Source organism: Rana temporaria, chromosome 4, assembly GCF_905171775.1.
Source record: "Rana temporaria chromosome 4, aRanTem1.1, whole genome shotgun sequence".
NCBI classification, from domain to species: Eukaryota; Metazoa; Chordata; class Amphibia; order Anura; family Ranidae; genus Rana; species Rana temporaria.
This window is the reverse complement of record NC_053492.1, coordinates 1451618-1475820: the sequence shown is the minus strand read 5'-3', so window position 1 is coordinate 1475820 and position 24203 is coordinate 1451618. Positions and strand designations below refer to the sequence as shown.

Genomic DNA, 24203 nt, shown 5'->3' with positions numbered 1-24203 from the left:
TCGGTAGCTACCCAGGGTCGAGCCTGGCTAGTGCCTGGTGGGAGACCACCTGGGAATACCAGGTGCTGTCTACTGTTCATTGTCCTACTATTTTAGGCGATCAGGCTATGCTTCTCCTTGTGGTCGACCGATCTGGTTTCAGCCGGATAACGCCGCGGCCGTGGCTTCGGTCTGCCATCAGATATGCCAGCAGGCGGACTACTGGAGCCACCAGATGCTGGACCAGGGCGACTGGTCTTTGTGCTTGGGGTGTTTCAGCTCCCTTGCAGGAGGTGAGCCTCACAGGGCATGGATCTCCTGGCTGCTCGTCTACGCCACAAGGGTGTCAAAGTTAGTGGCCAGGTCTAGTGATCTGGTACAGATGCGTCAGTCGCGCTAGTGGCCCTGTGGGGTCTGTATCGGTGATTGTTTGCCGTTCCTCCATGGTAGTTGCTTCCTCAGCCGCTCCACAGAGTGGAGGCTGAGGAGATCCCGATGATTCTAATCGCTCCAGATTGACCTCGGTAGGAGGTTCCTCTGTCTCAAGGTCCCATACTTCCTCCTGTTGTACAGTCACTGACTTGCTCAACATGGTTATTGGAAGCCAGACTTTAGGTGACCGGGGTCTGTCTGACTCGGTCATCTCAACAGGGCACCGTAGTCTTCTTCCGGAGGATCTACCGTCGCACCTCTCTTGGTGCGAAGGGATGGAGTGATCTCCACGGACGTACTCGGTGTCCAGGGTCCTGCTGTTTTTTTAAAGCTTGGAGTGGATCTAAAAATTGCTTAAAGCACCGTTTGGGGGCAGATTTCAGCCTTGGCTGTGGTCTTTCAGTGGCCTTTTTGCGGCCCGTTCCCTGGTGGGTCCCCTTTTTTTGTGTGCAGGGGGTTTGTCATATACTTTCCCCTCTTGGCCCATCTCTTCCCCCATGAGTTTTGACTTCAGGAACCTTCCTTTTGGAAACATCAGAGAGATTCTCTCTTAACACTATCTCAGAAGGTGGCCCCTTTAGTGGCCTTTACCTCTGTTAGAGGGGTTTCTGAGTTGGTGGTCTTGTCTTGCAAGCCGCTATGCTTGATCCTCCATAAGGATTAGGTGATGGTGCGCCTGTCACCTTCCCTTCTTCCAAAGGAGGTTTCGGCCTTTCATACTTTAGGCGTGGTACGCGCTTTGCGGGTATACCAGCCTACTACGGCTCCGTTTCAGAGCCTCTGACTCTCTTTTGTGTCGGTGTCTGGTCCACAAAAGGGCCTGGCGGTCTCGTCGACCACCATTTCTCGGTGGATCAGGCAGGCTGTCATACAGGCCTATGCTCCTAAGGGGCGGGCCCCCCTTTCCGGTCATGGCACTTTCGACCAGGGCAATTGGTGCTTCCTGGGTTTTTTTTTCCGACATCATGCGTCGGTCTCACAGGTGTGCGAGGCGGCGATTTGCTCGTCCGTTCACGCTTTTTCTAGAATTTACATGGTTGCTGTGAGTGCATCTTATGATTTTTTTTCAGCCGCTAGTTTTTGAAGGCGGCTGTTTAAAGTTGCACCTCCTCCCCTGTTAAAAAAAAAAAAAAGTTGCACCTCCTCCGTTGAGGAGCTCTGCTTGTTTTGGGGTGAAGTTAAAATTGGTTTTACTGATAGATTTCCCACCCCTCGTTTTTTGACAATGCTTGGGGACGTCCCACTTGTCAAGATTTAAGGAGCTGTGTCCGTCCATGGACGATAAGAGAAAATAGGATTTTTTGTACTCACCGTAAAATCCTTTTCTCTGTCGTCCATGGACGGACACAGCACCCACCTCTCCTTTTTAGGTTTGTACTGCTTGTTACGAACTAAGGCTGCAGTGAGGAGGGTCATGTCTGGAGGGACCGCCTCCTGGGCGGGGCTGTTCAACTCTGTTAATGCAACATGTATTTAACTATTTAACATGTTTCTGCCTAGTCCTCTCCTGTAAACAGGGAACATAACCCACTTGTCAAGATTTAAGGAGCTGTGTCCGTCCATGGACTCCAGAGAAAAGGATTTTACGGTGAGTACAAAAAATCCTATTTTTTGCTTGTATATGATTGAATGATAAAAATCAGCAGAGCTTCCCCTCATTTCAGATCTTCCCCTCAGATCTACAGCGACTGCACGTCCAAGTATACTTGTAGTGTAGTGGATTTGCCTTTCGTAAATCAACACCAATGTGTGGATTTTCTAGATGTGATGTCACAATAATAAAGATGATATCTTACAGATGATATTCTCTCTCATTCTCTTGGTTTAGAGTGGAGATCCAATCGATATAGAATTTGAGGTGAAATCAGAAGAAGAAGAGACGTATGTGAGGGATGATCAGCAGTCTATGGAGGAGGATGGAATAACGGGGACATTTATAGAGGAGGACACTCCTACAGAGATCAGCACAGGTGGGTCATTAACACTAAATCCATTCCTCCACCCATACTGCTCACTGATTGGTCCAGAGTAGGGCGGGGACTGGGTGATATCAGCCTGTAATCCCCTGGTCACTTTCCTGAGCTGTGTTCCCCGTCCTGTATTCCTGTATTTCTCTCGGATAATCTTCCTTCTCTGTGCTGCAGACACAATTTATGTCTCTAGACTGGATTTATGGAGATTCTGGGGTTCAGCTGGCAGCAAAATGTTGATTTTCACCATAGATGTTACTAGACAGCTGGGGAATATACAGTGGGATTTTGGTTTAACGAGTAACGCGGTTAACAATCATTTTGAGGGGGCGTGGCTGGATGGTGAAGAGAGCAGTCGCATGGACACACTGCTCCGGCTCTCAACCGACATCCTTACCTTATCCTGGGTCCGTTTTCCTCGCCAAAGGCACCGATCTGTTCCCCAAGGAGGTGGGCATCTGGCAGGCTGAAATGGTAAAATACGGGCCGCCCTGTCCCCCATCCGTGGTGGAGCAACTGACACTGTTCAAGACTCAAGATGGTGCCGGGACACATGCAGGGCAGACAGACACGCTGCAGGCCTCCTCCTCTGCTGACAAGAACCATGCCACAGAGGTGAGTGCTTCTATTCCTGCCCTCTCGCTCTCAAGCAGACCCCCTGCTGTCCCAAGACTCCCAGCAATTCACTGTGACTGGCCTGTCTGTGGATTCTCCAACTTCTGCGGAACCTACTCTGTCCACCATTATGCTAGCTATCAAGGACTGTAAGGCCTCCCTTTCTACTCAGATCACATCTATTCACATGGACTTTCACTAAAACAGGATGTCCAGAACCTCCGTGATAGAACCGGAGAGGCAGAAAAACGGATTCGCTCCCTGGAGGACACTGTCAATCCTCTATCAGTTAATGTGCGGGATGTCACTAGCGAGATGGCGTCACTCCGCACCAAAATCGACGATTTGGAAAATCATTCTCGCAGGAACAACCTCAGATTTGTAGGGTTCCCATAAAGGGCTGAGGGCCCTCATCCTGAAAAAAATCTTTATTCCTGGTTGCGGGATATTTTTGGTACAGATGCGCCCTCATTCTCCCATGTCATTGAACGCTCGCATCGCACCCCAACCCCTGAGGGTGCCCCACCACTTTCTATTATTGCTCGCATCTAGGGCTGCACGATTCTGGGAAAAATGAGAATCGCGATTCTTTTGCATAAAATAAAGATCACGATTCTAAAAAAAAATTTTAATTTAAAGTGGTAGTAAGCCCTGTTCTTGGTTTTTATTTTTTATTTTTTTTAAACCTACCTGAAAGCCATAATGAGCTAGTATGCACCGCATACTAGTTCATTATGAAATACTTACCTTGGAACGAGTCGTAGGGAACTTACCTGGTCCACGCCAAGGGAGATGTCATCTTGCCTCGGCGTGTCTTCCGGGTATCGCCGCTCCAGCGCTGTGAGTGGCTGGAGTGTCGATGTGGTCACGCACGGGAGACTTCTTGCCGGCAAGGTCTGGCGGCTGCCGGGCCTTTAGCCGAGGATCCCCGCTGCGCATGTGCCGATGCAGTCAGCAGCGCATTGCGAGGGGAATATCTCCTAAACCGTTCAGGTCACATTAGCAAGCATGTGAGGTTTGCTGCGGCTTTTAAAATGTAACATGGAAACAGCCTGTCAGATTTTCATATACTGTATTTAAGCACATAAGCTCTGTTTTGTGTTGAAAAATAACTGTGAAAGTTATTACTCTGTTGGGTGTAACAAGATGTCCGCTTGCCCCTCTTCTAACTAACAATACTGTACAGGCATGTGGGGTGGAGCAAGATGGCGGTGACGAAACTTCACTTCCTGACGAGACAGCCGCCGCCGGGTGTACCAAGATGGCCGTGCTCCGGAGCTAGGCCAAAGCCGGGGACTTTCCTATGGTCGCACCCGAAAATCGCGGGTCATCCGGCCTGGAGATCGTCGGGGTGGGTGAATCGAGATCGCGATTAATTTACGATTAATCGTGCAGCTCTACTCGCATCCTCAACTTCCAGGATGAAGTCACCATCTTGCACCTAGCTAGGGAGAAAGGCCCCCTCAAATTTAATCGGAACACCATCTCTGTCTATCCTGACTTTTCTGCCGAAGTTGAAAACTAGAGAATCTCCTTTTCTGCAGTGAAATCTCACCTGCGCACGGAAGGTCTGTCCTATGCCATGCTCTTCCCTGCCAAACTGCACATCATTTATGATGGTAAGTAGTGTTGCTCAAGAATATTCGTATTGCGAAAATTCGTTACGAATATTGCATCTTCGAGTATTCGCGAATAACTCGAATATAGCGGTCAAAATTCGCTGTTACGAATATTTGTATTTTTTCAAATTTATTTTTAAAACAGATCACATCCTAGAGATCTCCATCGACGTCTAAAAGCATTGCTGGTATGATTAGAGACCCTGGGCCGAGTAGCTGAAGCGATCATTTTATGTTGACGAATATTCGCTTTCGCGAATATTCGTATTACGAATATTCGCAAATACTTTCTCCGCCCTTCTTTTGCATCAGAGCCAATCAGAGTTCTCCTACCACAGTTGTCAGAGGTTAGCAACCTCCATAGCAACCAATAGGAACCTGCCTGCACGACCATTATATAAGATCACTCCCAGCAGTATTTCAGTGCAGATTCACAAGGTGGCTAGAGAGAGTGGAGTGTTTCTGTGCGATCTTACAGCTTAGAGCATTGTGCTTCCTATAGTGCTTTCAGTTCTGAGTTTCCTGCTTCTATAACCAACTGCTTTTTTCAAAGCAAAAGACCCAACAGCTTTTCTAAAAGCTCAGATTTGTGTTGTTTTGTCCAGGTTAGTGTAGCTTAGTGTTAGATAGATTTCTGTGTAGTTAGTGTAAGTGTACATTTCTTTAAGGTAGCTTAGTTTAGTGTGTGTTTAGTCTCTGTGTTTTGTGTATAAAAAAAAAAATAATAATAATTAGCTTTAGTTTAGTCATATAAGTTTGTGTAAGTAGTTAGTGTTTGTTTAGTGCATATTAGTTTATTATTTGTAGTCCTCGTCTTTGTCCTTGTCAGTCAGTGTAAATAAACAAAAAAAAATTTAGCTTTAGTTTAGTCATATAAGTTTGTGTAAGTAGAGTTAGTGTTTAGTGCATATTAGTTTAGTATTTGTAGTCCTCGTCCTTGTCTGCGTCCTTCAGTCTAAAAAAAAAAAATAAAAACCCCAAAAAAAGTTTTAGCTGTAGTATTTTAGTTCCTGTTTAGTAGCTGTCCGTGTCGTAGTCTACGTCTTTGTCCGTGTAAAAAAAAAAAAAAAAGTTTTAGGTGTAGTAGTTTTATTCTAGTTTAGTAGCTGTCTGCGTCTTTGTCTGCGTGCCTGTCTTGCTAAAAAAACAAAACACTACTTTCTCACATTTCCCCCCCCCCCCCCCAATAAAGTTTACCCCCCCCACCCCCACATCAGCAAGTATGAGCAGCATACGTGGCCGTGGCAGCAGGGGTAGGGGAGTTACTCCCAGTGCTGGGTCGCTGCCAGCACGGGGTACCTCTCGCGCCCCTACTAGTGGTAGAGGATCAGGTGGAAGGGGAGTCCGCCTCATCCGCGATTTTTTTCCCTCGGGCAGCCGCCCGATATTGCCTTCTCAGGCTCCAGTAGTGTTGGAGTATATGGGGCACAGCAGTGCCACTGAGTCGTCAGTCCCGACTCCCAGTAGCACCACCAGTACACCGGTGCCTTTAGGACCCGCCCCCAGCCCCCAAGAGTCCAGCCTCTTACTGTTTGACAGCGACAGTGAGAGGGATATCTTGGGGGGATGCCATGCATCAGGCAGACATCCAGTTCTGTCCTGATGGTCAGGACCTTTTGGAAGGGATGATGGAGGAGGAGGATGGGGTACCTGCTGTCAGTATCCCAGAGACACCCCTTCCAAGTGGTGCTGGTGTTTTTGGGCAGGAAACACCCCCACCTAGTCAGACCCAGGCGTCGGTGAGGGGACAGCGGAGCCAGGCTAGCGGCTCCATGTCAGCTGTTTCCCTCAGCCCACCACATTTCAGCCCTGGGTCTGACATATCTGGGGGCGAAGAGGAGGGTGACCCAACATGGGTGCCACCTCCCTTGTCGGTTCACAGCAGCAGTGACGACAAGGAAGGTAGGCACCCTGGGGAAACGGTGCGCCAGGTCACCAGGGAGACCAGCGTCAGGGTCTCCACTGGTGATGGCAGCAGGAGGTGTCGGCAGCAGCAGGCAGCTCCACCTGTGCGCACCGAGTCCCAGCAGGTGCAAGTCAGCGTCACCCCATCTGACAGGAGGGCGGCGCTGAAGTCACCTGTCTGGGCCTACTTCACCCTGGTAGCAGATAACCAGACCATAGCCATCTGCCATATCTGTCGTGCCAGGGTGAAGAGAGGGAAGTGCTTGGCTCGGCTGGGTACCACAGCTCTGAACCAGCATCTGCGAGTCAACCACTGGCGGGAGTATGACCAGATGAAGCGTGGTGGTGGTAGCAGCGGCACCACCACAAGTGTGCAGGGTACAGCAGCCCCTGCCACAGCTTCATCTGTTCCCAGCAGGTCATGCCCCCCCTGCTCCCTCTAGTAGAGGTACTGGTACCGGCAGCCAGACCTCTACTTCCACAGCACCCTCCTCTTCTGTGTCCTGCACTGCCGTCCGGCGCCAGGCGTCGCTTTCCGACGCCTTCGAACGCACCACTCCCTTCCCCCCTGGAGACCGACGTGTGCGTTCCCTCAATGGGCTCCTGGCAAGGGTTATTGCCCAACATCTGCTTCCCTTCAACATTGTTGACTGCAACCCCTTCAGGCAGATGTTGGAGCAGGCCCAACCCCAATGGCGTGTCCCCAGCCGCCATTTCTTTGCCAGGACTGGTGTCCCTGCCCTACACCAGCACATTGTGCAGAATGTAACCCTGTCGCTGGATCACGCTGTCAGCGACAGGGTGCATCTCACAATGGATGGCTGGACCAGCAAGCATGGGCAGGGCCGGTACATCAGCTTGACGGCCCATTGGGTTTCCCTCCGAGAAGCCGGGGAGGGATCGGCGGCATCAGATTTTGTGGTGCCGCCCCGGGGTGTCCAGGGGAGAACTGCTGGTCTCCCTCAAGCCACTGTCTCCGCAGCTGCTGAGCCTCCCAGCAAGCGCCCCCGTAGCTTGCTGGGAGGCGCCCCCGTAGCTACTATGGTTGTCTGTGACAACGGCAGCAACCTACTCTCCGCCCTCCAGGCTGGCAGTCTGACCCACGTGCCCTGTCTGGCACATGTCCTCAACCTTGTGGTGCAGAAGTTCCTGCGCACCTATCCCGGGTTGAGTGACATTGTGCTAAGGGTACGTATGATTGCCAGCCACTTCAGGCGCTCCCCAACCGCTACCGCGTCCCTGTCCAAGTTGCAGTGGGACAACAGCCTGCCCCTTCACAGGCTGATTGTGGACAGTGTGACGCGGTGGAACTCCACCCTCCACATGCTGGAGAGGTTGTGGGAGCAGCGAAGGGCGGTGAAGGAATACCTGCTGGAGCAAGGCACTGCCGGGCCATCACAAACACTCCCGTACATCACCAGTGCGGAGTGGGGGCAGATACACCAGGTCTGCCATGTGTTGGCCCCTTTCGAGCAGGCGACCAAGATGGTCAGCAGGGAGCATGTCGGCCTCAATGACGTGCTCCCTATAGTGTTCCTGCTGGGCAGGGCACTAGATCGCCTGCTCGAAGCTGGGGAGAGTGCCTTGGTGGAGCAGGAGGAGGCAACACTGCCCCACCAAGACCAGGCCCAGGACGACGAGGAGGAGGAGGAGGAGGATGATGATGAGGAGGTTACTGGTGACGTCCTGGAGTCAGGGCCTGGTCAGGAGGGAGAGCCGGTGTTGGGGGCACCGATAGTCCGGGGGTTGGGCATCTCTGAGCGCGAGCAGCAGCGCCTCCAGCATGAAGAGTCAGACGTCATGGACCCGGGCAGCCATGAGGAGTCACAGCGGGCTGTGCTCTTCCCCATGGCTGCCCACATGCTGAGATGCCTCAGGAGGGACCCCCGGGTTAAGACTATCAAGGAGAGGGATGAATTTTGGATGGCCACCCTTTTAGATCCAAGATGCAAGGGGAAACTGGAGCAGTTCCTCCCAGCCAGCCGGAGGCAGCACCGGATGGAGGAACTGCAGGCACACATAGTCAGCCGGTTGGAGCAGGCAACTCCCCGGCCTCCAGTTGTCCCCCCTCATCTCACCCAGCAGGTGGCTGCACCCAGCAGCAGCAGCCGAGCAGGGGACCTAATTGGTGAGATGAGGATGTTCTTCCAATCTGAGCGACCCAGTACCAGCAGCAGCAGTCACCACCAGCGGCTGGCCCGCATGGTGGCAGACTACATGGGGTCCGTCGGTGCTTCTGACAGTATGAGCACCGACGACCCCATGGAGTACTGGGTTGCCAGATTGGACACCTGCTGCGAGCTCGCTCAGTATGCGCTGGAGTTATTCTCTTGCCCCCCCTTCAGTGTACTATCTGAGCGGACATTCAGCGCGGCAGGTGGGGTGGTCACGGACAAGAGGACCCTTGGCTCTCCCTCCACCAAATCCGTTGTTTTTTTAACTTTTTAATTATTTATGTATTTATTTATTTATGAATTTATTTATTACATAATCATGTTCTAATAGCTTGATATAGTAATTTGATGATACATTTATTTATTTTATAATCATGTTCTAATAGCCTGATATAGTAATTTGATGAGGAATTTATTCATTTTATAATCATGGTTTAATGGCTTGATATAGTAAATTGATGATAGATTTATTTTATAATCATGGTTTAATTTATATATTATATCTAATCATGAAATTAAGGGAAAAAATCAGTACATTTGATTATAATTATTTATCGATTTATTTCACTGTTTAATAAATTCCCCTGAAATCCACACCATTATGTAAGAAAGATAAAACTATAATCATGAACCTTTCAGGACCTCACCATATATACTGGTGCATGACTGAGGTATTATAATAATATATATAACATATACAGATATATATATATATATATATTATGAGGATTTTTTTTTGACAAGTGATTAGATTGTCTTTTTTTTTATTACACATTAATACTGCAATGATTTTTCCATTATGAGTAAAGCTATTTTTTTTTACTCTGGACTGAATCATACAAATCCGTTAATGGCACTTTCAAACTGTCGGCCTTTGCTACCAACATCTCACTGTTTTTTTACCTTATGGGGTCAGACGCCACTCCGCTAGAGCTCTTGTCTTGCCGACTTGAGCAACAAACCCAAACGGAGTGGGACAGTGGAGACGGTGTTTTTCAATCCATCATACGGCCTGTTGCAAAACGGTGCCCACCGTCCTCCCCTGTTAGAGCTGACCCTATGCAGGACATAAACAACTCACCTAATTCTATCCAAACATTTGGAGACTTCTATTTTGTGTCTGTGAGTGAGAAGTTTAAAGGCCGATATCAACATACTTTCAACCTTAATAGAAATTATCATTGCAGTAATTTTTTTTTTTTATGAAATTCTAATCTTTATTAAGTTTCCTTATATTGTTATATCAATTAAATATATTATTACAATACCACAGTCATGCACCAGTATCACTGGTGATGTTTTTGACAGTAATTTTGTTTTATTAGGCATTCCCAATAACTGTTTTAATAAGCACTTTGCACTTTGATTTATTTACCTTTGAAAATCATAGTGGGCAGGTAGTGTTAAGGGCATAAATATTTCCATGCTGTGTCATTAAGCCACTATAAGGAGTCCTGATGCTGCTGCCACATTATTTTGAAAAGTAATTGCTCATCATGAATTTAAAAAGTCACGTATATCATAGAAATAACGTTAATCAAACTTTTAAATTATGAGGCACTATGGTATAGTCAGGCTACAGCTACTTAAAGCGGTGGTTCACCCTTAGAGGGCACTTTTCCCCCTTAGATTCCTGCTCGTTTTTACTAGGGGAATCGGCTATTTATTTTAAAATATGTGCAGTACTTACCCGTTTACGAGATGCATCCTCTCCGTCGCTTCCGGGTATGGGCTTCGGGAATGGGCGTTCCTTCTTGATTGACAGTCTTCCGAGAGGCTTCCGACGGTCGCATCCATCGCGTCACGATTTTCCGAAAGAAGCCAAACGTCGGTGCGCAGGCGCAGTATAGAGCCGCACCGACGTTCGGCTTCTTTCGGCTACGAGTGACGCGATGGATGCGACCGTCGGAAGCCTCTCGGAAGGCTGTCAATCAAGAAGGAACGCCCGCTCCCGAAGACCCATACCCGGAAGCGACGGAAGAAGATGCAGCTCGAAAACGGGTAAGTACTGCTCATATTTTAATACAAATAGCCGATTCCCCTAGACTGAACGAGCAGGAAGCTAAGGGGAGAAAGAAAAAAAATTTATAAATGGGTGAACTCCCGCTTTAAGGCCTGTGTCATTCTGCTTTTCAAATTTAATCACCATGCTACTGCAACTTCAAGCTTTTGTAATTTTGCCACCATATGGGCTCCTACTGCTAATGCCAAAAGGCTGAGTGATTATGTACCGATATATTACTCATACTGCTGCTGTCACCTTTTGTCCGAGTGATTTGCCACTTTCTATTACTACTGCTGCTGCTGATGGCACCTCTTGCCCGAGCTATTTGCCATTTTTATTACTCTTACCGCTGCTGCTGATGGCACCTCTTGCCCGAGTGATTTGCCATTTTTATTACTCTTACCGCTGCTGCTGATGGCACCTCTTGCCCGAGTGATTTGCCATTTTTATTACTCTTACCGCTGCTGCTGATGGCACCTCTTGCCCGAGTGATTTGCCATTTTTATTACTCTTACCGCTGCTGCTGCTGCTGATGGCACCTCTTGCCCGAGTGATTTGCCATTTTTATTACTCTTACCGCTGCTGCTGCTGATGGCACCTCTTGCCCGAGTGATTTGTCATTTTTATTACTCTTACCGCTGCTGCTGATGGCACCTCTTGCCCGAGTGATTTGCCATTTTTATTACTCTTACCGCTGCTGCTGTTCATGGCACCTCTTGCCCGAGTGATTTGACACTATATTGTCTACTATTACTACTACTGCTGCTGCTCACGACACCTATGTCACCAGTTATTTGCCACTATATACTACTATTACCACTACTGCTGCTGTAAAGTCTTGCCCAAGTGTTTAGATGCTATCTAGTACTATTACCACTACTGCTTGTAAATGTTGCCTGTGTGATAATTACATTATATTTTAATACTACTGCTGCTGCCTTCATGCTGAGTAATGCTTCATGACCTCTCTGGCACAGCGGATCCACCAACAGCCTCCGCTACAAGCTACCAGACCGGATCGTAACAGCAAGTGTGACTAAAACACTGAACTTTATGTTAAACCCTGGTTTGCGGCCTTTATACTGCAACCATTAGCCTGTCTGCAAGAGCAAATCTGCACTCTCTCTCTCTCTCTTTCTCGCTCGCTCTCTCTATATCTATCTATCTATATATATATATATATATATATATATATATATATATATATATATATATATATATATATATATATTGTAGCTTTTGTTATAGTAATTTTTCAACAGTTTAGTTTGTGTTAGTAGTGTCTGTGTCCATGTATTTTAGTTTGTCTTAGGTTTGTGTTAACCAAAAACATTTTATACTATTATTTTATTTATTATGAAGTTAGATGTGTTGATGTTGATGTGTTAGATGTGAAGTTAGATGTGTTGAAAAACCTAACAATCTCAATAAGAAAGGAAACCTTTTAAAAGAATAACATTTTTTATAACAAGAAAAAAAAATTTACATATTTTTGCATGAGCTTGTGAAGCTCAGCCATCGCGTCAAAATTCTTCCTCTGCTGTTGCTCCAGCTGTTGGTTTTGGAGGTCTAATATCCGCATTTTCCGGCGATTTGAGCGGATTTTGTCATTAGTCCTCTGGATGAGACTGTGGTTTTCTTCCATCTTTTTGAAAACTGTTAGGATATAAGAAAAACAAATTAGGATTTCAAAGACCGTTACCAAATAAATAAAATATTTATGTTGCTTATTAAACAATCATTATCATGTCTATACAATTGTTATGTGTCTAGTAGCGTTGCTCACGAATATTTGCATTGCGAATATTCGTTATGAATATGGCATATTCGAATATTCGCGAATAACTCGAATTTCGTGGCTAAAATTCGCTATTCCGAATATTCGTATTTTTTCAAATTTATTTTTAAAACAGATCTCATCCTTTCGACGTCTAAAAGCATTGCTGGTATGATTAGAGACCCTGGGCCGAGTAGCTAAGCTGAGGCGATCCTTTTTATGATTTCCGAATATTCGCGAATACTTTCTCCGCCCTTCTTTTGCATCAGAGCCAATCAGAGTTCTCCTACCACAGTTGTCAAAATTTCGCAATCAATTTCGCATTAGCGAAACTTCGCAAAAATGTTTTTTGATAAAATATCACTAATATTGGATTTTAGCTAATATTTCACGAATATTCGTCTATATATTCGTGATATATCGCGAAATCGAATATGGCGTATTCCGCTCAACACTAGTGTCTAGCACATATACTTCTATCATAAATACCATATTATTGTTCTGAAATCTGACGGGTGCGCTTTAAATGCTGTCCATTTTTATATCTACATCTTATTGTTGAAATGTTATTAATCTTTGTGCACATATTTACCCTCCTGACTGAGGCTCACAGGAACCGTCTCATCCTCCTGCTCCTCTTCTCCATCACCCGATTCACCAGGAGTTTGGGGGGGGGGGGTTGCAGCTCATCCTCTTGCTCCTCAACAAGAGCTGGGGGTGGTAAACACTGGGAGGGCCCTGGCTGCTCCTCATCCCTCTCCTCCTGTGCATCCTCCTCCTGCTCCTCCTCTTCATCCTCCTCTGCGGCCTGTCGCCTTGTGCGCTTGGGGCGCACAGATGGTAGAGGAGCTCCTATAATAACACAATGTTCATATATGTAAAAATGATTTCTAATAACGTATGCAAATTCTGTGTACTCTGCTGTATTTTATATTAATACAAATTTATTTATATAGACAGTTAAGCAATATTAAAGGGTCTTGCTGGCACTACAGGGGACTGAGTGTGAGCTGGGCTGCCACCATGGTAAAATGAGCTGTTTGTGTTTCCTTTGTATTATTCTGATGATCTCATGTTAAAAAAAGGGCCTGATGGAGTACACAGGATTACTATGATTACCCCACGCCTAGCACAGGAATTTAGTGGTAATTGAGTTATAAAATACCACCCCTTCCCCTTTAACCCACCACACCACCACTTTAATTCCATGGTTTAACTTGATGGAATAATGTCTTTTTTCAACAATACTATGAATACCTTGGGTGGTGATATATGTTACCACAACATGGCGTCTGGGTTAACAACATCTGCCCTAAGGTTAATTACATATGACCTTACATAACTGTCACCAATAACTTACCTGGATGAAATTCATCTCGGCTCTGTCTGACCTGGGCCATGTGGCGCCTCTTTAGGTCAGACCACTTTTTTAGGATGGCCATGTGGTCATGTGTGCGGCCATGAACTTTCCGTAACTCCCGCAATAGGGAGCGGACTATTTTTTTTTTGTCCTGCTGCCTTCGGATCTGATCATATCCCTGTTGCAGGAAACTCTGCAAGATGAAGAACAAAGTATATTATAATACTTTTGTTGACAGCCTTATGGATATATGACGTAAATGTATGGTATTCAACAATTGGAAGCATTCTCGCCTTATTAATCAATGACAGGGGTAACATGACAGATTTTATATCTTGCCATTTCGGTCGCCACCTTTTTTGCATAAATATAGCAGCCATTATCATTTGCATAATTATGTATATATGATTAACAACACAGGATACACGTATAGGGGAGATATGCGTTGCTATTCATCTGACCGCTATAATTATTTTTTGACCCTTATAATGGGCCTGTACAATAGATTATTTTTTTTTCATCCCTATCGTTATATAGGAACAATAATATGTTTGTTTCTTTTGACTTTTTGATGAATTAATTTTGAATAAATAATGGAGTTGATGTTATTTAAAAACTACAACTACCAGCATGCTCTGATACACCATGTAGCTCATCCGTCACCAGCTGTACAACAATTATACTTTAACTCCCAGCATGCCTGGACAGTCAATGACTGTCCGGTAATAACGGGGAGTTGTTTTGCAACAGCTGTAGGCTCCGTTTAGGAAACAGTGCCGTACCAGATGTTTTTCTTTTTTATTGTGGAGGGGAGGGGGGCTATGTAGGGGTATGTGTATATGTTGTGTTTTTTAATTTTTATTTAGTGTGGTGTAGTGTTTTTATGGTACAGTCAGAGGGGCATGGGGTTCACAGTAGTTTCCCGCTGAGGGTTTGAGCTGCAGCGCCAAATTTGCTTCAGCTAGAAGCAGACTGTAAGCCCCAGCCCATGTGAATGTACCCTGTACATTCACATTGGGGAAGGGGGGGGGGGGGGGGTAATTGCAGGGAGTTGTAGTTTTGCAACAGCTGGAGGCACAATGGTTGCAAAACACTGCGAGTTTGTTACCTAACTCAGGGTTTCAAGACCAGTGCGCCTCCAGCTGTTGCAAAACTACTACTCCCATCAGGCATGGTCTGTCGGTGCATGCTAAGAATTTAACTTTTGCTGCATCTAGAGTGCCACAGTTTAGAGACCCGTGCATAAAGGTCTGAAAAATGTGGGCCTGCAGAACTTACAAAACTAGAAGTGGCAGCATTCCCAGGCATGCTGGAAGTTGTAGTTCTGCAACATCTAGAGGGCAATATGTATTCGAACGTCCTTGGGCCTTAAGGACCCTGAAGTCAGGACGTTCGCATACGTCCTATGTCCACATTATGTTAAATTCATTATGCTAAATAGCAAGGAAAGTGCCTAAATACACATTTACCAACCAGGGTGTCTGCAGCTGTCCAGGCATGCTGGGAGTTGTAGTTTTGCAACAGCAGGAGACACATTGTTTGGGAAATACTAATATCTGATCTTATATCCTAACTTTTAAACTAGTCTAAAATGCAGTTAAAGATAATGAAATAACAGTGGTGAAATTACTTACACTAATCAGCAGTTTTTCCTCACCGGATGAAAAGTTTCTCCCCACCGTCTTCGCTTCGCTGGGTAGCACAAAATAGCGATCCGAAAATCGACTGGCAAAGATCCAGGAAATGATCTCCGTTCTCGCGTGTTCTTAGCGCGCATGCGTGGACGAGAACAGCGAGGACAGTCATGTGGATACTGTAGGTTGTGGAACAGCCTGCGAATATTCATTCTGGTGGACCTGCCGGGAATAAAGCCCCCTTGATCACTGTTAACTAGGGACGTTACTACATCATTTAGGCGGTTAGCTAAAATCTTGGCCAAAATTAGGGTTGTCCAGATACCGATACCAGTATCGGTATCGAGACCGATACCGAGTATTTGCAAGAGTACTCGTACTCGCGCAAATACCCCCGATACCTAAATAGAATACTTTCCCCCCCTTCCCCCCCCCCCCGCCGCTGCCGCCGCATCGCGCCGCCGCATCGCGCCGCCGCATCGCGGGACATGGCTAGAGGGACATTGCTGCATATGTGAGAGACATGGCTAGAGGGACATTGCTGCATATGTGAGGGACAAGGCTGCATATGTGAGGGACATGGCTAGAGGGACATGGCTGCATATGTGAGGGACATGGCTAGAGGGACATTGCTGCATATGTGAGGGGCATGGCTAGAGGGACATGGCTGCATATGTGAGGGACATGGCTAGAGGGACATTGCTGCATATGTGAGGGACATGGCTAGAGGGACATGGCTGCATATGTGAGGGACATGGCTAGAGGGACATGGCTGCATATGTGAGGGACATGGCTGCATATGTGGGGGACATGGCTGCATATGTGGGGGACATGGCTGCATTTGGGGACACATTTAAAAAAAGTATCGGTATCGGCGACTACTTGAAAAAAAGTATCGGTACTTGTACTCGGTCCTAAAAAAGTGGTATCGGGACAACCCTAGCCAAAATCTTAACGTCCACATTGATAAGAGAAATGGGACGGTAAGATTTGCATTTAAGTGGGTCCTTACGGGGTTTTAAAAGAAGCACAATCAGAGCCTCCCGCATCGTTGGGGGGAGGACCCCAGCCTCTAGAGCTCGGTTATATGTCTGCAAAAGGAGGGAGCACGAGAGGTCTTTAAACTGTTTATACCATTCGGTCGGGAAACCATCTAGCCCAGGGGTCTTAGAAGCAGGCATTTGTGAAATAGCTGCAGCAATCTCCTCCACCGAGATAGGTGCCTCCAACATATCTCGCCCCTCAGTAGATAAGGAGGGGAAAGATATGTCAGCCAGGTAATCATGCAGTTGGGTGTCGTCATAATCAACCCTAGAGGTATATAGGTCATTATAGAAACATAAAAAAGAATCCAAGATTTCCCCTGGATCGTCACTGATATGGCCTTGGGTAGTATCTGTATGGGATAGAGATGGGGGAGTATTCAGGTCTGGTCAAGCATGCCAAGAGACGTCCAGCTTTATTGCCATGTTCCAACGATTTCTGAGTGACATGCGTTTTTGCATGAGGTCCAGCAGGCGGAGTTCATACTCCCTACGGCACTGTTACCATGCCTGTCTCATGTCGGAGGCAGGGTTAGAGGCGTATTCAGACTCAGTACTCACCATAGCAGTCTCAAGTTCCTCAGTAAGCATCTGGTTATTTTTACATAAGACCCCTGTGATGGACATGAAGGTGCCCCTCAGGGTCGTTTTAAACACATCCCATTCAGTAGGGGGGTCCACCTTCCCCAAACTGTCTCTCCAGTAGTTTGCAATTCCCATGTTACATTCACCCTGCACGATCTCGTCCTCCAACCAGTAGGAGTTCAGGTGCCAAATAGCAGGCCCCGAACCTGGAAGGAGAGCCACAGAGAGAGGGGCATGATCTGAAACCCCCCTGGGCAGATATGAAGCAGCAGAGACAACAGGAAGGATCTCGGCTGGGACAAACGTCATATCTAATCGGGACATGGTATGGAAAGAGTCCGAATGGCTGGAGAAATGGCGCACATCCGGATGTTTCCAGCGCCATACTTCTGTAAGGCCATGAACCTGGATCCAATCGAGGAAGGAGGGAAAGGGTCTTCCCCCCCCCACCCCCTAATTGGTCCAGTGTTGGATCTAAAATAGCATTAAAGTCCCCCAAGTAAAGTAGGGAGCCAGGAGGCCTAGTCAGCAATTGAAGTGACAGTTTAGAGAGTAGCTCCACCGAAAAACGGGAGGGGGGGGGATATAAACATTCACCAGGGTAAGTGTCACCTTAGAAATCTGTAAGGTAAGAATAATGATCCCCCACTTAGGGTCAGTTTTTACCTGAAGCGTCTCAGTTGGGAGAGATTTGGCCAGTAGAATAGAAACCCCCCTGAAGTAGTTGGTAGGAGTTGGACAACCATGGGCGCTTTAAGGCCCTTGTTTTAGAACCTGTAAGGGGAGTCTCCTGGAGGCAGATAATATGAGGGTGACATTTTTGTAAAACGGAAAAGACCAGGGATCTCTTCTGGGGTGCATTCAGACCTCTAGTGTTCCATGAGACTATCCTTAGGGGGCGTCGCCATTGCAAAACATACAGTAATAGGTAAGCATAGAATAACATGGAAACATATACATAAATGACCGGATAGGCCACACCTCCTGAAGCACATACAAGCACATAAAGAAAGAAGTGCGTGGATCTGCCAGCAGGAGAGTAGGAGCCCGCTTCGGAAGAAATAAAAACATTAACCATCTGTCTGAAGCAGCAACCTGAGAAGACAATTTCACAGTGAAAATACAAAACTGATCTGCAAAAAGAGAAATAAAAAAAAAAAGTCCTAAAAAGAAAGAACCCCCTTGTCCCCACTAGGGGTGCAACGGATCACAGTTGATCCGTGATCTGAATGGGTCACCCCCTTCGGATCGGAACACACTGTGATCCGCGGATTGCCGTGGCTCCGGAGCTAGGCCGAAGCCGCGGCCTTTCCTAACGTTATGGCTTCGGCATACCTCCGGAGCCACGACCATAACGCTAGGAAAGGCCGTGGCTTCGGCCTAGCTCCAGAGCCGCGGCCCTCCTCTGTTTACACCCACAGAGGAGGAGCCCGCACTCGTGGGACACACGCTGGGAGTGCCTGTACTGCCCGAGGGGGTCTCTTGCCCTGAGAGGAGGGGGGTCTCTTGCCCTGAGAGGAGGGGGGGTCTCTTGCCCTGAGAGGAGGGGGGGTCTCTTGCCCTGAGAGGAGGGGGGAGTCTCTTGCCCTGAGAGGAGGGGGGGTCTCTTGCCCTGAGAGGAGGGGGGTCTCTTGCCCTGAGAGGAGGGGGGGTCTCTTGCCCTGAGAGGAGGGGGGAGTCTCTTGCCCTGAGAGGAGGGGGGGGTCTCTTGCCCTGAGAGGAGGGGGGGGTCTCTTGCCCTGAGAGGAGGGGGGAGTCTCTTGCCCTGAGAGGAGGGGGGTGTCTGCACCGAGGGGGTACTATAGTGGGGGGGAGATGTGTATATTACAGTGGGGGGAGAGGAGATGTGAATATTACAGTGGAGGGGGGGATGTGTATATTACAGTGGGGGGGAATTTTTTTTTTTTTTTTGCTGATCCGAAAAATGATCCGATCCGTGAATCCTGATCCGAGGAACGATCCGAACCGTGAGTTTTTTGATCCGTTGCACCCCTAGTCCCCACCCACCCCGTTCGGCCATCCCAAACATAGCGAGCCTTGGATCCCAAACCAAAAGACCTTCCTGACAAATGGGGTCAGCAAAGGTCACAAAAAGAAAAATTAGTTTCGTGGCCTCGCCACAAGCTGGTGTGAGGGTAGTGTCAAGTCAGGTGTGGCTCTCCACCGGTGGCAGAACAAAAATATATAAACATGTCCGAGTGTAGAGTGCAAAGTCCTGATGGCTGTGGGAAAGTGCAGGATTCGTTGTCCTCCAATCCAGACAGGGCAGGATAGCAAATGAGGGAAAGATTCCAGAAACGGAGGCCTGTAAAAAAAATCACAGCATCCGGCACATCAGGGAAGGGGTATCACCCAGCACAGGAGATACGGTAGCTTAAACAGCAGTCAGCGTAGATTGCAATAAAGGCACAGGATACACATAGTGATGCACAGTGTCTGGTAGTAAGGCAGGTGGTATGTGCAGTCCTGAGACTATGGACACAGTCAGTCATATCTGCGTCTATAAGCAGCTCCAAAACGATCATTTAGCCACGCCATGGCCTCCTTGGGGCTGGTGTAGAAATGAGCCTTACCATTAGTGTTGAGCGGAATACGCCATATTCGATTCTGCGATATATCACTAATATATAGACGAATATTCGTTAAAATTGAATATTCGTGATATTTTATCCAAAAAAATTTTTTTGAGAAATTTCGCTAATGCGAAATTCTCGTCCGCGCATGTGCGCTAAGAACACGCGAGGACAGAGATCATTTCCTGGATCTTTGCCAGTCGATTTTCGGATCGCTATTTTGTGCTGCCCAGCGAAGCGAAGACTGTGGGGAGAAACTTTTCATCCAGTGAGGAAAAACTGCTGATTAGTGTAAGTAATTTCACCACTGTTTTTTCATTATCTTTAACTGCATTTTAGACTAGTTTAAAAGTTAGGATATAAGATCAGATATTAGTATTTCCCAAACAGTGTGTCTCCAGCTGTTGCAAAACTACAACTCCCAGCATGCCTGGACAGCTGCAGACACCCTGGTTGGTAAATGTGTATTTAGGCACTTTTCTTGCTATTTAGCATAATTAACATGTTGTGGACATAGGACGTATGCGAACGTCCTGACTTCAGGGTCCTTAAGGCCCAAGGACGTTCGAATACATATTGCCCTCTAGATGTTGCAGAACTACAACTTCCAGCATGCCTGGACAGCTGCAGACACCCTGGTTGGTAAATGTGTATTTAGGCACTTTTCTTGCTATTTAGCATAATTAACATATTGTGGACATAGGACGTATGCGAACGTCCTGACTTCAGGGTCCTTAAGGCCCAAGGACGTTCGAATACATATTGCCCTCTAGATGTTGCAGAACTACAACTTCCAGCATGCTGGGACTTCTAGTTTTGCAAGTTCTGCAGGCCCACATTTTTCAGACCACTATACACGGGTCTCTAAACTGTGGCACTCTAGTTGCAGCAAAAGTAAAATTCTTAGCATGCACTGACAGACCATGCCTGATGGGAGTAGTAGTTTTGCAACACCTGGAGGCGCACTGGTCTTGAAACCCTGAGTTAGGTAACAAACTCGCAGTGTTTTGCAACCATTGTGCCTCCAGCTGTTGCAAAACTACAACTCCCTGCATGCAACTGGCTGCAATAACCCCCCCCCCCTCCCCCAATGTGAATGTACAGGGTACATTCACATGGGCTGGGGCTTACAGTGTGCTTCTAGCTGAAGCAAATTTGGCGCTGCAGCTCAAACCCTCAGCGGGAAACTACTGTGAACCCCATGCCCCTCTGACTGTACCATAAAAACACTACACCACACTACATAAAAATTAAAAAACACAACATATACACATACCCCTACATAGCCCCCCTCCCCTCCACAATAAAAAAGAAAAACGTCTGGTATGGCACTGTTTCCTAAACGGAGCCTACAGCTGTTGCAAAACAACTCCCCAGTATTACCGGACAGCCATTAACTGTCCAGGCATGCTGGGAGTTAAAGTATAATTGTTGTACAGCTGGTGACGGTGAGCTACATGGTGTATCAGAGCATGCTGGTAGTTGTAGTTGTTAAATAACATCAACTCCATTATTTATTCAAAATTAATTCATCAAAAAGTCAAAAGAAACAAACATATTATTGTTCCTATATAAAGATAGGGATGAAAAAAAAAAATCTATTGTACAGGCCCAGTATAAGTGTAAAAAAATTATTATAGCGGTCAGATGAATAGCAACGCATTTCTCCCCTATACGTGTATCCTGTGATGTTACTCATATATACATAATTATGCAAATGATAATGGCTGCTATATTTATGCAAAAAAGGTGGCCACCGAAATGGCAAGATATAAAATCTGTCATGTTACCCCTGTCATTGATTAATAAGGCGAGAATGCTTCCAATTGTTGAATACCATACATTTACGTCATATATCCATAAGGCTGTCAACAAAAGTATTATAATATACTTTGTTCTTCATCTTGCAGAGGTTCCTGCAACAGGGATATGATCAAATTCGGAGGCAGCAGGACAAAAAAAAATAGTCCGCTCCCTAGTGCGGGAGTTACGTACCATTCATGGCCGCACACATGACCACATGGCCATCCTAAAAAAGTGGTCTGACCTAAAGAGGCACCACATGGCCCGGGTCAGACAGATCCGAGATGAATTTCATCCAGGTAAGTTATTGGTGACAGTTATGTAAGGTCATATGTAATTAACCTTAGGGCAGATGTTGTTAACCCAGACGCCATGTTGTGGTAACATATATCACCACCCAAGGTATTCATAGTATTGTTGAAAAAAGACATTATTCCATCAAGTTAAACCATGGAATTAAAGTGGTGGTGTGGTGGGTTAAAGGGGAAGGGGTGGTATTTTATAACTCAATTACCACTAAATTCCTGTGCTAGGCGTGGGGTTATCATAGTAATCTTGTGTACTCCATCAGGCCCTTTTTTTAACATGAGATCATCAGAATAATGCAAAGGAAACACAAACAGCTCATTTTACCATGGTGGCAGCCCAGCTCACGCTCAGTCCCCTGTAGTGCCAGCAAGACCCTTTAATATTGCTTAACTGTCTATATAAATAAATTTGTATTCATATACAATACAGCAGAGTACACAGAATTTGCATACGTTATTAGAAATCATTTTTACATATATGAACATTGTGTTATTATAGGAGCTCCTCTACCATCTGTGCGCCCCAAGCGCACAAGGCGACAGGCCGCAGAGGAAGAGGAGGAGCAGGAGGAGGATGCACAGGAGGAGAGGGATGAGGAGCAGCCAGGGCCCTCCCAGTGTTTACCACCCCCAGCTCTTGTTGAGGAGCAAGAGGAGGAGCTGCAACCCCCCCCCAAACTCCTGGTGAATCGGGCCCCCCCCAAACTCCTGGTGAATCGGGTGATGGAGAAGAGGAGCAGGAGGATGAGACGGTTCCTGTGAGCCCCAGGCAGGAGGGTAAATATGTGCACAAAGATTAATAATATTTCAACAATAAGATGTAGATATAAAAATGGACCGCATTTAATCCTAATTTTTTTTTTCTTATATCCTAACAGTTTTCAAAAAGATGGAAGAAAACCTCAGTCTCATCCAGAGGACCAATGAGAAAATCCTCTCAAATCGCCGGAAAATTCGAATATTAGACCTCCAAAACCAACAGCTGGAGCAACAGCAGAGGAAGAATTTTGACGCGATGGCTGAGCTTCACAAGCTCATGCAAAAATATATGTAAATTTTTTTTTCTTGTTATAAAAAATGTTATTCTTTTAAAATGTTTCCTTTCTTATTGAGATTGTTAGGTTTTTCAACACATCTAACTTCACATCTAACACATCAACATCAACACATCTAACTTCATAATAACCAAAAACATTTTATACTATTATTTTATTTAACACAAACCTAAGACAAACTAAAATACATGGACACAGACACTACTAACACATTCTAAACTGTTGAAAAATTACTATAACAAAAGCTACAATATATAGATATAGAGAGAGAGAGCGAGAAAGAGAGTGCAGATTTGCTCTTGCAGACAGGCTAATGGTTGCAGTATAAAGGCCGCAAACCAGGTTTTAACATAAAGTTCAGTGTTTTAGTCACACTTGCTGTTACGATCCGGTCTGGTAGCTTGTAGCGGAGGCTGTTGGTGGATCCGCTGTGCCAGAGAGGTCATGAAGCATGGAGGCAGCAGCAGTAGTATTAAAATATAATGTAATTATCACACAGGCAACATTTACAAGCAGTAGTGGTAAGAGTACTAGACAGCATCTAAACACTTGGGCAAGACTTGACAGCAGCAGTAGTGGTAATAGTATATAGTGGCAAATAACTTGTGACATAGGTGTCTGAGCAGCAGCAGTAGTAGTAATAGTAGACAATATAGTGTCAAATCACTCGGGCAAGAGGTGCCATGAACAGCAGCAGCAGTAGTGGTAATAGTAGTATATAGTGGCAAATAACTCGTGACATAGGTGTCGTGAGCAGCAGTAGTAGTAATAGTAGACAATATAGTGTCAAATCACTCGGGCAAGAGGTGCCATCAGCAGCAGCGGTAAGAGTAATAAAAATGGCAAATCACTCGGGCAAGAGGTGCCATCAGCAGCGGTAAGAGTAATAAAAATGGCAAATCACTCAGGCAAGAGGTGCCATCAGCAGCAGCAGTAGTAATAGAAAGTGGCAAATCACTCGGACAAAAGGTGACAGCAGCAGTATGAGTAATATATCGGTACATAATCACTCAGGCTTTTGGCATTAGCAGTAGGAGCCCATATCGTGGCAAAATTACAAAAGCTTGAAGTTGCATGGTGATTAAATTTGAAAAGCAGAATGACACAGGCCTTAAGTAGCTGTAGCCTGACTATACCATAGTGCCTCATAATTTAAAAGTTTGATTAACGTTATTTCTATGCTATACGTGACTTTTTAAATTCATGATGAGCAATTACTTTTCAAAATAATGTGGCAGCAGCATCAGGACTCCTTATAGTGGCTTAATGACACAGCATGGAAATATTTATGCCCTTAACACTACCTGCCCACTATGAGTTTCAAAGGTAAATAAATCAAAGTGCAAAGTGCTTATTAAAACAGTTA

General features: G+C 46.2%; 1 long non-coding RNA gene across 1 annotated transcript; it reads left to right on the top strand.

Moving 5' to 3' along the window:
* The first annotated feature begins 2337 nt into the window (after positions 1-2337).
* On the top strand, positions 2338-22876 carry LOC120935818. Its single transcript, XR_005748516.1, has 2 exons — positions 2338-2381; positions 22661-22876. It is a non-coding gene; the product is annotated as an uncharacterized LOC120935818 (long non-coding RNA).
* The last annotated feature ends 1327 nt before the right edge of the window (positions 22877-24203 follow it).